This window comes from Triticum dicoccoides, chromosome 2A, assembly GCF_002162155.2.
Source record: "Triticum dicoccoides isolate Atlit2015 ecotype Zavitan chromosome 2A, WEW_v2.0, whole genome shotgun sequence".
In the NCBI taxonomy this organism is placed as follows: domain Eukaryota; kingdom Viridiplantae; phylum Streptophyta; class Magnoliopsida; order Poales; family Poaceae; genus Triticum; species Triticum dicoccoides.
The window spans coordinates 128,423,765-128,438,026 of NC_041382.1; the positions used below are offsets into that span (position 1 = coordinate 128,423,765).

At 48.2% G+C, this 14,262-nt stretch overlaps 1 protein-coding gene across 3 annotated transcripts in view; it reads right to left on the reverse strand.

Annotated features, from left to right (window-relative positions):
• Nucleotides 1-6,071, reverse strand: part of LOC119353782 (trehalose-phosphate phosphatase B-like) — a 29,771-nt gene extending 23,700 nt beyond the window's left edge. For all 3 annotated transcript variants that reach the window (XR_005170528.1, XM_037620460.1, XM_037620459.1), the window contains exon 1: nucleotides 5,622-6,071. The gene's annotated coding sequence lies outside the window, so the exon portion shown is untranslated. The remainder of the gene's footprint in view (nucleotides 1-5,621) is intronic.
• Between the last annotated feature and the right edge of the window lie 8,191 nt (nucleotides 6,072-14,262).

Here is a 14,262-nt window from a genome sequence, read left to right on the forward strand (position 1 = left end):
CCATGAAGCTCCGCAACTGTATGTCTGCACCTTGCAGGTAGTGCAAATGATGATAAACTTCAACCCATCAGCAATTGGTGAACCCACAGCTCTGGGCCATGGCGATAAGTGTGGCGGCACAGGGCCCACCTATGATCTGTGTACATACAGTAGTGCGTATAGCTATATCTTCTCAGTTCAAAGGTTGAATTTTACAGTGAAAGCTTGAATTTTGGCAGTCAAAATATGCCCCTTTGGCCCCCATGAAGCTCCACCACTGTATGTCTGCACCTTGCAGGTAGTGCAAATGATGATAAACTTCAACCCATCAGCACTTGCCGAACCCACAGCTCTGGGCCATGGCGATACACACGGCCCACCCAAAATAGGAGCCTATGATCTGTGTACATACAGTAGTGCGTATAGCTATATCTTCTCAGTTCAAAGGTTGAATTTTACGGTGAAAGCTTGAATTTTGGCAGTCAAAATATGCCCCTTTGGCCCCATGAAGCTCCGCCACTGTATGTCTGCACCTTGCAGGTAGTGCAAATGATGATAAACTTCAACCCATCAGCACTTGTCGAACCCACAGCTCTGGGCCATGGCGATACACACGGCCCACCCAAAATAGGAGCCTATGATCTGTGTACATACAGTAGTGCGTATAGCTATATCTTCTCAGTTCAAAGGTTGAATTTTATGGTGAAAGCTTGAATTTTGGCAGTCAAAATATGCCCCTTTGGCCCCCATGAAGCTCCACCACTGTATGTCTGCACCTTGCAGGTAGTGCAAATGATGATAAACTTCAACCCATCAGCACTTGCCGAACCCACAGCTCTGGGCCATGGCGATACACACGGCCCACCCAAAATAGGAGCCTATTAGTGTGTATAGATATATCGTCTCAGTTCCAAGGTTGAATTTTACGGTGAAAGCTTAAATTTTGGCAGTCAAAATATGCCTCATACATTATTGGGATGGAGGGCTTCAACTAATATAAGATGTTTTAGATCACTAAAGTAGTGACCTAAAAAGTCTTATATTCACAGAGGGAGTATCGATCCGATGAAAAATGATTATCTGTAAATAGTTTTACTTCGGAAGGTGGGTATCCTCCCTGGCCGTAAGGTAGCTCCGAAAGTAATTTTCAAAGAACTACATGTCCCCTTTGCAAACTTATAAAGGACTTGTATGCAATTTAGTGTGGTAAACTTTCTGGGGTAGCAGGGAGAGAAATGGAGCTTGAGGTCCAATGTTTGCACCTTGGAGTAAATTACCTACACCTTGCAAGTGGTTGCAGTGATGAGTGATGATAGGTTCTCCCCACCAGCAGGGGTGGGCCCAGTATTAGTGGAAGAGCCATGATAAATATTTGATGGGGTTGGGGTGGAGGTGAGGGACATGCAATCAAAAAACACTGAAGTAGATTAAGAGCCATTTTACTCTTGGAGGCCAGTCGTAGAGACAGCTGCCACTACACCACCTTTAGAAATTTGGGTGGAGAAAAACATCTACCATTCACGATCGCCAGCGTACACGCAATGATTGCGAGCGGCAAATCGTGGTGGAAGCGTCTCTCGCCGCGCCACCGGCACGAGATCACGGACATCGTCCACGACCGGCAGGCCTGGCACGTGGAACGCATAGAGGCCGGTCTGCCTTCGAGCTTGCCGGAGGAGAGCTTGGAGGACCGGACGATGGAGGAGGGGACGGTCTGCCTTCGAGCTTGCTGGAGGAGAGCTTGGAGGATGAGCGGTCGGAGCAGGCAGCGCCACCGCTCTCCGCGTTTCGGATGCTACAGGAGTAGCGGTACAATCTACAGCTCCTCGAGCAGCACCTGCTCGTGGAGAGCCAGATCTTTGACAAGCAGTCGAGCAAGTAGGCCGTCGCCACTATGGCTGGGGACGATCTGGGCTTCGTCGAAGAGCAGCGGGTGCTCTATGAGTCCGTGCGTAGCGCCCGCACCATCTGGCGCGAGCATCGGCCTCGTCGGTTCCCTCCTCCGGAGCAAAAATCAACAACCCACCAGAGACCATGCTCCGCACCCCAACGAACAAGGAAGGGCCCCACCAACCAGCGCTCACACCACCACGACCGGATCCATGCACGGCTTCACCTACGAGCGTGGTGCCAATTCCGCAAGCATTCACCGGCAACCGTTCGCCCGACTTACCAATGACGGCCCACCCCTCCTATCCAGGCCAGAGCAACCGCCTATAACACCGGAGTGCGTCCACCCGCCTCAGCCACGAGATGATTCCTTCACTAAGCCGCCGAAGCACAGTTTTCTCCACTTCGATGGCGAGTGCCCGCACGTCTGGCTCGACCATTGCTTGGCGTACTTGTGAGCTCTACCGCGTGCTGCCGCCAAACTGGGTGGCCACCGGGGCGTTCTATGTGGAGGGCCACGCCGCGCCCTAGCTACGGGCATTTCGCCAGCAACATCTAGTGCTGGATTAGGAGATGTTCGGGCATGCACTAGAGGAATTCGGACCAGAGGAATTAGAATCCATGATGCACAACCTCCTGCAGCTCCGACAGACATGCAGTGTGGTTGAGGACAGACAACAATCCAAGGTTTACATGTACAATTTGTTGGCTCTGGTTGCCACCTTCAATCCCAGATTCTTTGTCACTCAATTCCCGTTGGGCCTCAAGGATGAAATGCGCGCGGCCATGCACATTCAGGCACCAACAAGCATCACTCATGCAAAAGTTTTTGCATGCATTCAAGAAGAGGAGCTTGAACACCAGCATCCCCGTCTACGACTAGCGCCTGCAGGACGGCCACACCCACTGCCATATACATCACCAACACCAGGTCGGCTTCCTATAACAACACCGGCACCTACCGGCTGTATCCACGCCGCGCGCCATCGCCATGCCCAAACCAGCACCAGATGACATCTTTGTTTTTATTCAATCTCTACAGGATCATCTGGAATACCTGCGCACCGTCTTCGCAATTCTGCGCCAACATCAACTATATGCCAAGGAGTTGAAGTGTTCCTTCGCCCAGCCTCGCAATGAATACCTGGGACACATGATCTCCAAGCAGGGCGTGGCGATAGACACGAGCAAAACAAGTGCAATGCGAGCGTGGCCTACCCCAACAAATGCCACACAATTGCGCGGATTCCTCGGGCTCATAGGGTACTATCAAAAATTCATCCCCCACTACGGAATCATTGCCAAGCTACTTACATAGCTCCTCAGCAAGAAAGGATTTGCTTGGACCGAACAAGCTCAAGCTGCATCCGAGCTACTCAAGGATGCCATGGTGAACATGCCGGTACTCGCCCTCCCGGGTTTCTGGCGTCCCTTCTCCATCGAAGGGGATGCTTACGACACCAGTGTGGGGCAGTACTGGTGCGGGACGGCCACCCAATTGCTTATCTCAGCAAGACACTGGGAGTGTGAAATCAGCGCCTCTCCATCTACAAGAAGGAATTCCTCACGGTGATCATGGCAATCAACAAATGGTGCACCTACTTCCAGCGAGCTCCATTCGTCATCGTCATGGACCACAAGAGCTTGTGCAGTCTAGGCGAGCAGCAGCTTGACACGAAGCTGCAGCGCAAGGCGATGTCCAAGCTCGTAGGGCTCCAATTTTCCTTCAAGTACCTCCAATTTTCCTTCAAGTACCTACGCGGCGTCGACAATGGCGCGGCGAACACGCTCCCGGGTGTTGGACACCTCCTCTCCCGATGCCTTGTTGATCTGTCAACCCCAATGGCTTTAGGAGGTCGCCAACTCGTACGAGACTGACGCCAATGCGCAAGACCCGCTGCAACGCCTGGCCATCTACAGCACCGACGAGCACGGATACGAGGTATGCCAGGGCGTCATCTACTTCCATGACAAGCTATGGATTGGCGACAACACGGCCCTCCAAACCAAGCCGATCAACGCCATCCACGCAAGCGCTGTTGGTGGCCACTCTGGCATGACGGCGACATACCAGTGCGTGAAGAACACACTTCGCCTGGCATGGCTTCAAGCAGGTCGTGGAGGATTTCGTTCCCAGTACACAGTGTGCCAGCACGCCAAGCACAAACACACCAAGATGCGCAGGCTGCTCCAACCCCTTCCCGTGCCCACTGAGCCATGGCATGACCTCATGATGGACTTCATTGGGGGACTGCCGGCGTTCGAGGGCTACAAGGTCATCATGGTCGTCATGGACCGGTTCACCAAATACACACACTTTGTGCCTCTGCGTCACCCCTTCACGGCTTCCTCAATCGCAACACCTTCTTGGACAAAATTATCAAGCTGCACGGTGTTCCACACTCCAGCGTCCCTGATCGCGACCGCATCTACACCAGCAACATATGGTGCGCCTCCTTGACGCCGCCGGCACCAAGGTCAACTATTCAACGGCGTATCACCCATAGACGGATGACCAAAGCGAGCGCATGAACCAGTGTCTCAAGATGTACTTGTGTTGTGCCGTCCACGACACACCCAAGCAATGGCCCAAGTGCTGCCGACAGCGAAGTTTTGGTACAATACAACTTACCATTCTTCGCTGAACATTTCTCCCTTCGAAGCGATGTACGGCAAGTAGCCCAATTCTGGTGGTCTGCCAACACTCGCCACCAACTTGCCGGAGGAAGCGGGCGAGGATCTGGATTGGGCGACACACACTAACAGGCTGCGGGTGCAGCTGGTACGCGCTCAGAACAGAACAGGTGCAAGCACAAAGCAGACAAGAACACGACAAAGTGATCATTCAAGGAAGGGGAACAAGTACTGCTCAAGCTGCAACCTTATGTTCAGTCAACGGTGGCCAACCGCCCTTGTCCCAAGCTCGCCTACAAATTCGTCGGCGCCTACACCATTCTGCAACGCATCGGTGCCATGGCGTACAAGCTCCAGCTGCCAGACGACAGTCGCATCCACCCTGTCTTTCATGTTTCCCAGCTGAAGCCCTTCACGTCGGATTACTCACCGGTCTTCTCCGAGCTACCATGCGCCCCGGACCTCACCGCTGCTCCACACAACCCATCGCCATCCTGGATCTTCAGTTGGTCAAGAAAGGGAGCAGCTCCACTGTGCAGGTGCGCGTGCAATGGTCGTCACTATCTCCAGAGTCTGCAACTTGGGAGGAGTACAACATGCTGCGGCACCGCTACCCAACGGCACCTTCCTGGGAAGATGAGGCTCACGCTCAAGGAGGGGCAAATGTCACACCTGATACCAATGTATCGGTGGACAAGTAGGAGGAGCGGAGAGTATGAGTAGGCTGTATTGATGTGGGCTTGAGCCCGTGGACAGTTTGGGCCACCTGTGGCCGCGTGTGTGTGCTTGGACACTGAATCAGGCATGAAATGAGATAAGTCTGGAATCCTCTCATCCCCTTTCGTCTAAGTCACCTACTCTGCTCCTCTCCTCACATCCAATTCCCCTTCCGTGCGATCGATCCCCTCTAGGGTTCATCGGTCCTCACACAGTTCTACACAAATAGTCACTCTCTAATCTGTTCTACAATTACAACAAAAACAAGGAGAACTAAAATAACTAAATAGGCATCAATTGTTGAGATCAGGATACTACTTATAACTAGATGTAATAAGGAACTAAACAAAGTAAGGCTATTGCTTATTAAATGGGGAATTTGGGGGAAGATATTAGTTTACCTGCGTGCTGTGTGTGATGTGGCTGGCCTCAATAAAATTCTGTCCGGCAACCCGGCAGGCAGGGTGGTCAGCGAAGGAGTGCTGGAGCATTGGGGAGAGGAGACGCAGGATAGTCGGCCGGCAACACAACGGCACGGCCGCGCGGGCAGTCGTCGCCGATTGCTTGGGGTGGAGGGAGCAGGGCAGGACCGCCAGGGGGTGGCCCCTGGCTGCGCGATGCAAGAACCGCGAGGGCGAGATGACAACTTACGCCGACGCCAGATCCCTGCGGGCAGGTCGCTACGGTGGCCGGTGGTGCTCCCCCTCCCCGGTGGTACTGCCCCTCCCCGTCCCAGGTCAGCGGCCCGGCTATGTTCTAGTCGAGATGGGGAGAGGCGATCGGGTGCGGGGAGAATCCTAGCGGGGCTGTCGGGGCGAGGAAGGGCGAGGGGAAAGAGATCGAACCCTGGAAACCCTTCACGCCGATTCACACCCTTCTCTCGCACACCCCTCTTAAGAGCAACTCTAACACACCTCGCATTCCGTCCCGTCCCGCAAAATAACCGCTAAAATGCAGGTCGGAACAAAAAAACCTATCTGAATAGACCCCGCATCTCGCCCTGGCTAGCAAAATTTTGAGAGGCGCGGCAAAATCTCAGCGAGACATTAGTGATGGCACTTGCCGTGAAGGAGTACGAAGACGAGAACCGAAAGAGAAGGTGAGGATTGACCGTCGGGCGTCTTTGCATTCCTCGGAATCGCCATCTTGGGAACGAGATGTTGATTCAAGACTACTTTGCGAAGAATCCTACATATCCACCGCACCTCTTCCGGAGAAGGTACCGAATGCACCGATCCCTTTTTGTGAAAATTGTTCAAGCTTGCGAGGCAAATTGCCAGTATTTTACTCAAAGAAGAAATGTTGCGGGCTTAAAGAGATTTAGTGCATATCAGAAAATCTCCGCAGCTATGCGGGTGATTGCATATGGCGTTCCGGCTGACTATGCCAATGAGTACCTTCGCATTGGTGAAGATACTACGATTGAGTCAGTGCGTAGATTTGCAAAAGTGATCATCCGTGTCTTTGGTCCTGAGTATCTTCGGGCACCCAACAAGGATGACACAAAGAAATTGATGGCATCTAATGAAAGGAGAGGCTGGCCTGGCATGCTAGGTAGCATTGATTGTATGCATTGGACTTGGATAAATTTCCCAAAGGCATGGCAAGAAATGTATTGTGGCAAGTCTCGTGGTGCAACAATTATGCTAGAGCCCGTAGCATCCGAGGATTTATGGATTTGGCATTGCTTCTTTGGTATGCTGGGCACTCTCAGTGATACCAATGTGTTGCAGCGGTCTCATTTGTTTGCTAGGATTGCTAGTGGTGATGCTCCTGCTTACAACTACACTATCAATTGGCATGAATACACAAAAGGGTACTATCTTGCAGATGGTATATACCCTTCTTGATGCACATTTGTCAAGAGTATCAAAGATCCCAAAACTAAAAAATAGTGTGAATTTGCAAGGGTGCAAGAGGCGGCCATAAAAGACATTGAAAGAACATTCAGTATTTTACAATCTAGGTTTGCCATTGTCCGTGGTGCTGCTCATTTTTGGGATAAGAGAACCTTGAAAAATATCATGACATGCTGTGTTATCCTTCACAATATGATTCTTGAAGATGAGAGAAGAATGAACTTGGAATTCTTCTATGACAATGTGGGTAGTCGCGTCAAACTAGTTAGAGACTCTAACCGCATTAGAGTTTTTATTCAGACATACAAGGAGATTGAAAATACAAAACACACACTTTCAACTTTAAAAGGATCTTATTGAGCACCATTGGCAAAAGGCTGGACAATGACTCATTTGTGTATTCATTTGTACTTGTATTCATCGCAAGTTTTGTATTGCATTAAGTTTGATTTGGTCATTTGAATAATTATTTGTAATGTGGATGATTGTTATATTATGTTGGATTTGAATAATTATTTAGTTTGCTTCCGTTTGTTGTATTATGTTGGATTTCATATTTGCGGGCCAACGAGATGCGGGATGCAGCGGTGCAAGAGCAGACACCGCAAAGCCGACCCGTATAAAAGCATATTCTGCGAACATACTTTTATACAGGTTCGTTTGGGGGGTCTGTATCTGCGGCCGTCCTTACCGGCCCACAAAGGCCGTTTTCCGCGAACTGCAAACACGTTTTGCGGGCCGGCGGGATACAGGGTCTACTAGAGTTGCTCTAAAAAAGTGGACCCTTAAGATAACCATAACTTTACGGTTTCACTAGAAAAAAATATTCCAACCAGTCTCCTTATTCGCCCTAAAATCGTAAAAATTTTAAGGGGCGCAGAAAAATCCTCCCTGACCTAAGAAGTCCCAGTTTCATGGCTCGACCCGAGCGTGCCATATATCGGGCAAAAAACGGTTGGTGTGGCGGACATTTCATGCGCGCTTCCTTCTCCCTCCCTTCTCTCTCAGCTGCCACCGTCGTCGCCGCCCCGCTGCCACATATTCCGGCCATGGCGGCGGCAAATTGCTATCGACGCGCCATAGCTCCGGATTCGCCGCCTCCCCCACCGACGTGCCCCCACTGAGCAGCTGTCGCGCCGTATCGACCACTCGCGGCGGGAACGCACCGCCACCGGGTCGCCACCCCCCCCTCCCCGATCCGTCGGTGAGTATTTGCTTGCTCCTTGTCCGCCACCACAGAGTCGCCGCCTGATTCATCTATTTGCTCGCGGTTTTGTAGATGGATTTTAGCTCGGCTATGGAATTTTTGCTTGAGGATTCCTCCTCGTCCGACGATCAAGACATAGATACGCTGATCGAAAGGCATCGGTAGCAAATGGTGGTGGCGATTCTCGCCGTGAAGGAACTCGAGGAGAGGAAGAAGAAGAAACTGTGTGGATCAATTGTGGTAGCAATATTTATATTTTAGTGTTATATATATATATATATATATATATATATATATATATATATATATATATATATATATATATATATATAGGACACCTTTTCTGTACTCCCAAAAATACATACTCCCACCTCTTAACGGATACTTTTGGGTTGATCCAATCCGGTAGCAAACTAACCGCTTGCATGCAACTAAATTGGTTATGTGACCATGCGTGCATGCAGCCATGCATGGAACTACTTGACTAGAATCATGGGAGCGTGTGTGCAGTACTATTTAATTATTAATCACGAATCAGGATATGATTTACTGGTAGTATAATGCGTGATGTCTACGTTGTTGGATGAAATGAAGTAGTATATCCATGAAGACGCTTATCACACAGAAGTTTGAAAAATCAGTATGGAAGACGTTGTTTTAAGGAGTACATACTGATTTTTTTCTTTGAGTACATACTTTAATTTCAAGAAGTACTCCAAGGCTTTTTATGGGTGGTATATACTGTTTTTTCTGGAGAATATACTTTTTATTTGAAGGATTGTGTATTGCGTTTACAGGGTATATACTGCTTAATTTTTATGGACTATATACTGTTTAAGTTCCAAAGAGGAAGTATATACTGTTTTTTTTCCTTCGGAAGCAACATGAATTGCCTGTAATGAAAATAAGTATATACTTCATCAGAATATATGCTCCAAGGCAACTATATACTACATTTGATAGAAAACAAAGGAGTATATACTACATTTGTTAGAAAACAAGGGAATACATACAACATATTTTAGAAAGCACAAAGTAGCAGTACAATATTTTAGATCAGGTGAGTTGATACAACGTATACAACTTTAGTATTTAGATCAGGAGCATAGTTACGTAGCAAACAAATAATCATAGATTAGTACTTCACTCTGCATCTTCCGTACATGTAGACAAAATAATTAGGAGACAAATGCTTCAAGAAACGCCATCAGTTGAAGATGCATGAAGTAACAAGCAATCAACTCATGAATTATATTTGTAGTAGCATCTCTGATCTGACGTCCATTCAGAGGAGCTGGGCACTATGGGAGTTGTGGCCACGTGCTACCATCACGGCAGATGCTGCGGCTCTCCTGCCCTTGCTGCTTCATCATGCTTTGAGCGGTGGGGCGTCGACGGCCGACATCGCTTGTGTAGCTCCGTTGTAGAATACGAGTCCATACGGTCCATTATCACACGCAACTGTTAGAATTAGATGGAAATATTGATAAAATCCGCACATCATCTCTGCTCTCTAGTCTGTTGGCTCTCCTGTTGGGGGTTTCATCATGTCAGTTTTCACACGGGAAGAAACTAGAACCTCTACCAAAGACAGAAGAAAATCACGACGTATCTAGATGTGCAAGTAGCCGCCCACAAACATTTTCCTCACTTGATCCTAGCAGTGCGCCGCTGGTCTGCTTCCATGCAGGCCACTGCCGAGGGATCTCCTTCTTCTGGAAGCCGGTGATGTGGCCCGTGCGACCGTGCGAGCGGCCGCCGCCATTAGATGTCGATGCAACTGGTGTAGAAACGGATAAGCTCAGAGGTGGTTGAATTAGCAAATAAAATGACTAGAAAATCGGAGCGCCAACAACCTAGCCTTTTTACTATTATTATTTAAATCAAAGTTTAAATGGATATGATACTAGGAAAATTCAACAAGAGACACATGGCTAGGAGTATGTACTCCTAGGAGTACTAACCCATTTTCCTATATATATATATATATATATATATATATATATATATATATATATATATATATATATATATATATATATAAAATTTGCTATATGACATATATGTGGAAAAATGATGAAAACCAAGTGTTTTAAGGGCCGGAAGTAGCAGCACGCCGAACAGACCCCTCAAAGATATTCTCCTATACCGCTTGGGTTTGTGGGGTCTGTTCGGCCATGGCCACTTTCGGCCATTAAAACACGCTTTTCTCGGCCTTATCTCGGTTATAAGGAGTCGCGGTTTTAAGGGGTCTCGTAGAGATGCTCTTAGCGCATCTATATAGACCCGCAAAAACCGTTTACGGCTCCCAAATTTATACTGCGGTGCGTCAGACATAACAGATGCCGCAAATGTGTACTGTAAATTTTTAGGTACAAGATATGAGACATCTCTTCCGATGGACATCGTGCCACACTGCAAATTCGTACTCCCTCCATTTTTATTTAGTCTGCATATTAGATTTAAATGAAGTCAAACTTCATAAAGTTTGATCAAGTTTATAGAAAAATATGAACATTTACAATAACAAATATATATGATATGAAAGTATATTCAATAATGAATCTAATGATATTGATTTGTTATTCTATATGTTAATATTTTTGTCTATAAACTTTGTCAAAGTTTACAAAGTTTGGCTTTGACCAAAGCTAATATGCAGAGTAAATAAAAACGAAGGGAGTACCATAAATCATTTATTTAGGCAATATAAACTTAAATAAAAAATAATGCATATGAAAAATAAATGTTTTAACATCATACAATCCAGTAATTACCTCGAATACAACAAATGTTCAAATCTAAATAACAAATGGTTCGAAATTATTACAGTAAAAGAATTTCCGGAATTAAAATAAATGTTCAAATCACACATGAAATCAAATAGATCAAACTAATAAAATGGGAGTCAATTGCCCATTCAATTGCTACTCATGATCAATGAGATCACGGCAGAGCTGTTGGTGTTTGTCACGGTCTTCAATCTGTCGGTAGGTCTTAAGAAATGCATTGATCTCATCTAGGTTTCTGGTAGGCTTGACACGGCTACCAATGTTGTCATAGAAAAACTCCAAGATTAAATCCCGCTAATCCTTGATGATCATATTGTGTAGAATTACACATGCAGTCATGATATTTGGAGGGATTTCTTATCTCAGAAGCGAGCAAGACCTCGAACAATGGTGTGACACCCCCGATTTGACCGTACACTAATCATACACGCAAACGTGTACGATCAAGATTAAGGACTCACGGGAAGATATCACAACACAACTCTACAAATAAAATAAGTCATACAAGCATCATATTATAAGCCAGGGGCCTCGAGGGCTCGAATACAAGAGCTCGATCATAGACGAGTCAGCGGAAGCAACAAAATCTGAGTACAGACATAAGTTAAACAAGTTGCCATAAGATGGCTAGCACAAACTGGGATACAGATCGAAAGAGGCGCATGCCTCCTGCCTGGGATCCTCCTAAACCACTCCTGGTCGTCGTCAGCGGGCTGCACGTAGTAGTAGGCACCTCCCGAGTAGTAGTAGTAGTCATCGTCGGTGGTGGCGTCTGGCTCCTCGGCTCCAACGTCTGGTCACAGCAATCGAGTATAGCAAAGCGGAAAAAGGGGGAGCAAGCAACCGTGAGTACTCATCCAAAGTACTCGCAAGCAAGGAGCTACACTACATATGTATGCATTGGTATCAAATGGAATAAGGCTATCATATGTGGACTGAACTGCAGAAAGCCGGAATAAGAGGGGGATAGCTAGTCCTATCGAAGACTACGCTTCTGGTAACCTCCATCTTGCAGCAGTAGAAGAGAGTAGATGGTAAGTTCATCAAGTAGCATCGTGTAGCATAATCCTAACCGATGATCCTCCCCTCGTCGCCCTGTGAGAGAGCAATCACCGGTTGTATCTGGCACTTGGAAGAGTGTGTTTTATTAAGTATCCGGTTCTAGTTGTCATAAGGTTAAGGTACAACTCCGGGTCATCCTTTTACCGAGGGACACGGCTATTCGAATAGGTTAACTTCCCTGCAGGGGTGCACCACATAACCCAACACGCTCGATCCCATTTGGCCGGACACACTTTCCTGGGTCATGCCCGGCCTCGGAAGATCAACACGTCACAGCCCTACCTAGGCATAACAGAGAGGTCAGCACGCCGGTCTAAATCCTATGGCGCAGGGGTCTGGGCCCATCGCCCATTGCACACCTGCATGTTGCGTACGCGGCCGGTGAGCAGACCTAGCAACCTCCATTACAAAGGAAGTTGCGTTACGCGGTCCAACCCGGCGGCGCCGCTCAGTCGCTGACGTCGTGAAGGCTTCGGCTGATACCACAACGTCGAGTGCCCATAACTGTCCCCACGTAGATGGTTAGTGCGTATAGGCCAGTAGCCAGACTCAGATCAAATACCAAGATCTCGTTAAGCGTGTTATTCTGAAATAACCATTAACGCCGACCAGGGCCAGGCCCACCTCTCTCCTAGGTGGTCTCAACCTGCCCTGTCGCTCCACCACAAAGTAACCGTCAGGGGCCTTCGGGAACTCAGGCCCACCTCTACCGGGATGGAGCCACCTGCCCCTTCAGCCCCCAACATCAAAATCACTCGCGGGTACTCCTACGAGCCAACCCGACTTTAATCACCACAAGTATCATATATTATGTATAGGTATATACCCGTGACCACCTCCCAAGTGATCACGGCCCGATAGTATAGCATGGCAGATAGACAAGAATGTAGGGCCACTGATGGTAAACTAGCATCCTATACTAAGCATTTAGGATTGCAGGTAAGGTATCAACAGCTGGAGCAACAATGACAGGCTATGCATCAGAATAGGATTAACGGAAAGTAGTAACATGCTACACTACTCTAATGCAAGCAGTATAGAGGAGATTAGGCGATATCTGGTGATCAAGGGGGGGGGGGGCTTGCCTGGTTGCTCTGGCAAGAGAGAGGGGTCGTCAACACCGTAGTCGTACTGGGTAGCAGCAGCGTCGGTCTCGGTGTCTAGCGAGAGAAGAGGGGGAAGAAATAATAAATATAATGCAAACAAATGCATGATGATGCATGACATGACAAAGCGTGATGCTAGGTGTGCCCTAACGCGGTACGAGGTGGTACCGGTGAAGGGGGGAAACATCCGGGAAGTATCCCCGGTGTTTCGTGTTTTCGGGCAAAGGGATGCGTGGCGGACGAACGAGCTGTGTATCCGGATTTGCCTCGTCGTTCTGAGCAACTATCATGTAGAAAGTATTTTCATCCGAGCTACGGTTTAATTTATGTTAATTTTTAAAGTTTTAAATCATTTTCTAATTTATTAATTATTAATTAAATTAACATTATCCAGAATAGTGCTTGCTGACGTTAGCATGACGTCAGTAGTCAACGTTGACCGTTGACCTGGTCAACCTGACAGGTGGGTCCCACCTGTCAGGGACTGTTTAGTTAATTAACAATAGTTAGTTTGGTTAATTAGTTATTAGGTTAATTAACCTTAATTAGTTAATTTAAATAGAATTAATTAAGTTAATTATTTAGTTAATTAATTGATTAAATAATATTTTTATTTTTTAATAATATTTATATATTTTTTAAAAAAATGTTTTGTGGGGGGGTGGGGGGTGGGACCCCCTAGTCAGTGGCCCATAGGGTCAAATGGGGGCTGGGCGATTCGGGCGCAGGGGCGCTGCGGGCGTCAGCCCGTTTGGGCGCCTGCCCGAGCCAAAAGAGGCGCTAGGGCGCAGGGGGCTGCGGCGAGGTGCGCTGGGCTGGGGTCGCGGGAGGTAGCGGCGGAAGCGGCCGGCACGGTGGTTCGCAGGCAGCCAGGGGAGGAGGCAGCGGCGCGTGTGGCTGCAGGGACCGGGGAGCGAGGCCATGCGCTGGGCGCGGCCGGCGAATGGCGGCAGCAGCGCAGGCGGGAGGAGGGGCGCACAGCAGCGAGCAGGGGCCGCGAGACAGGCGGGCGGCGG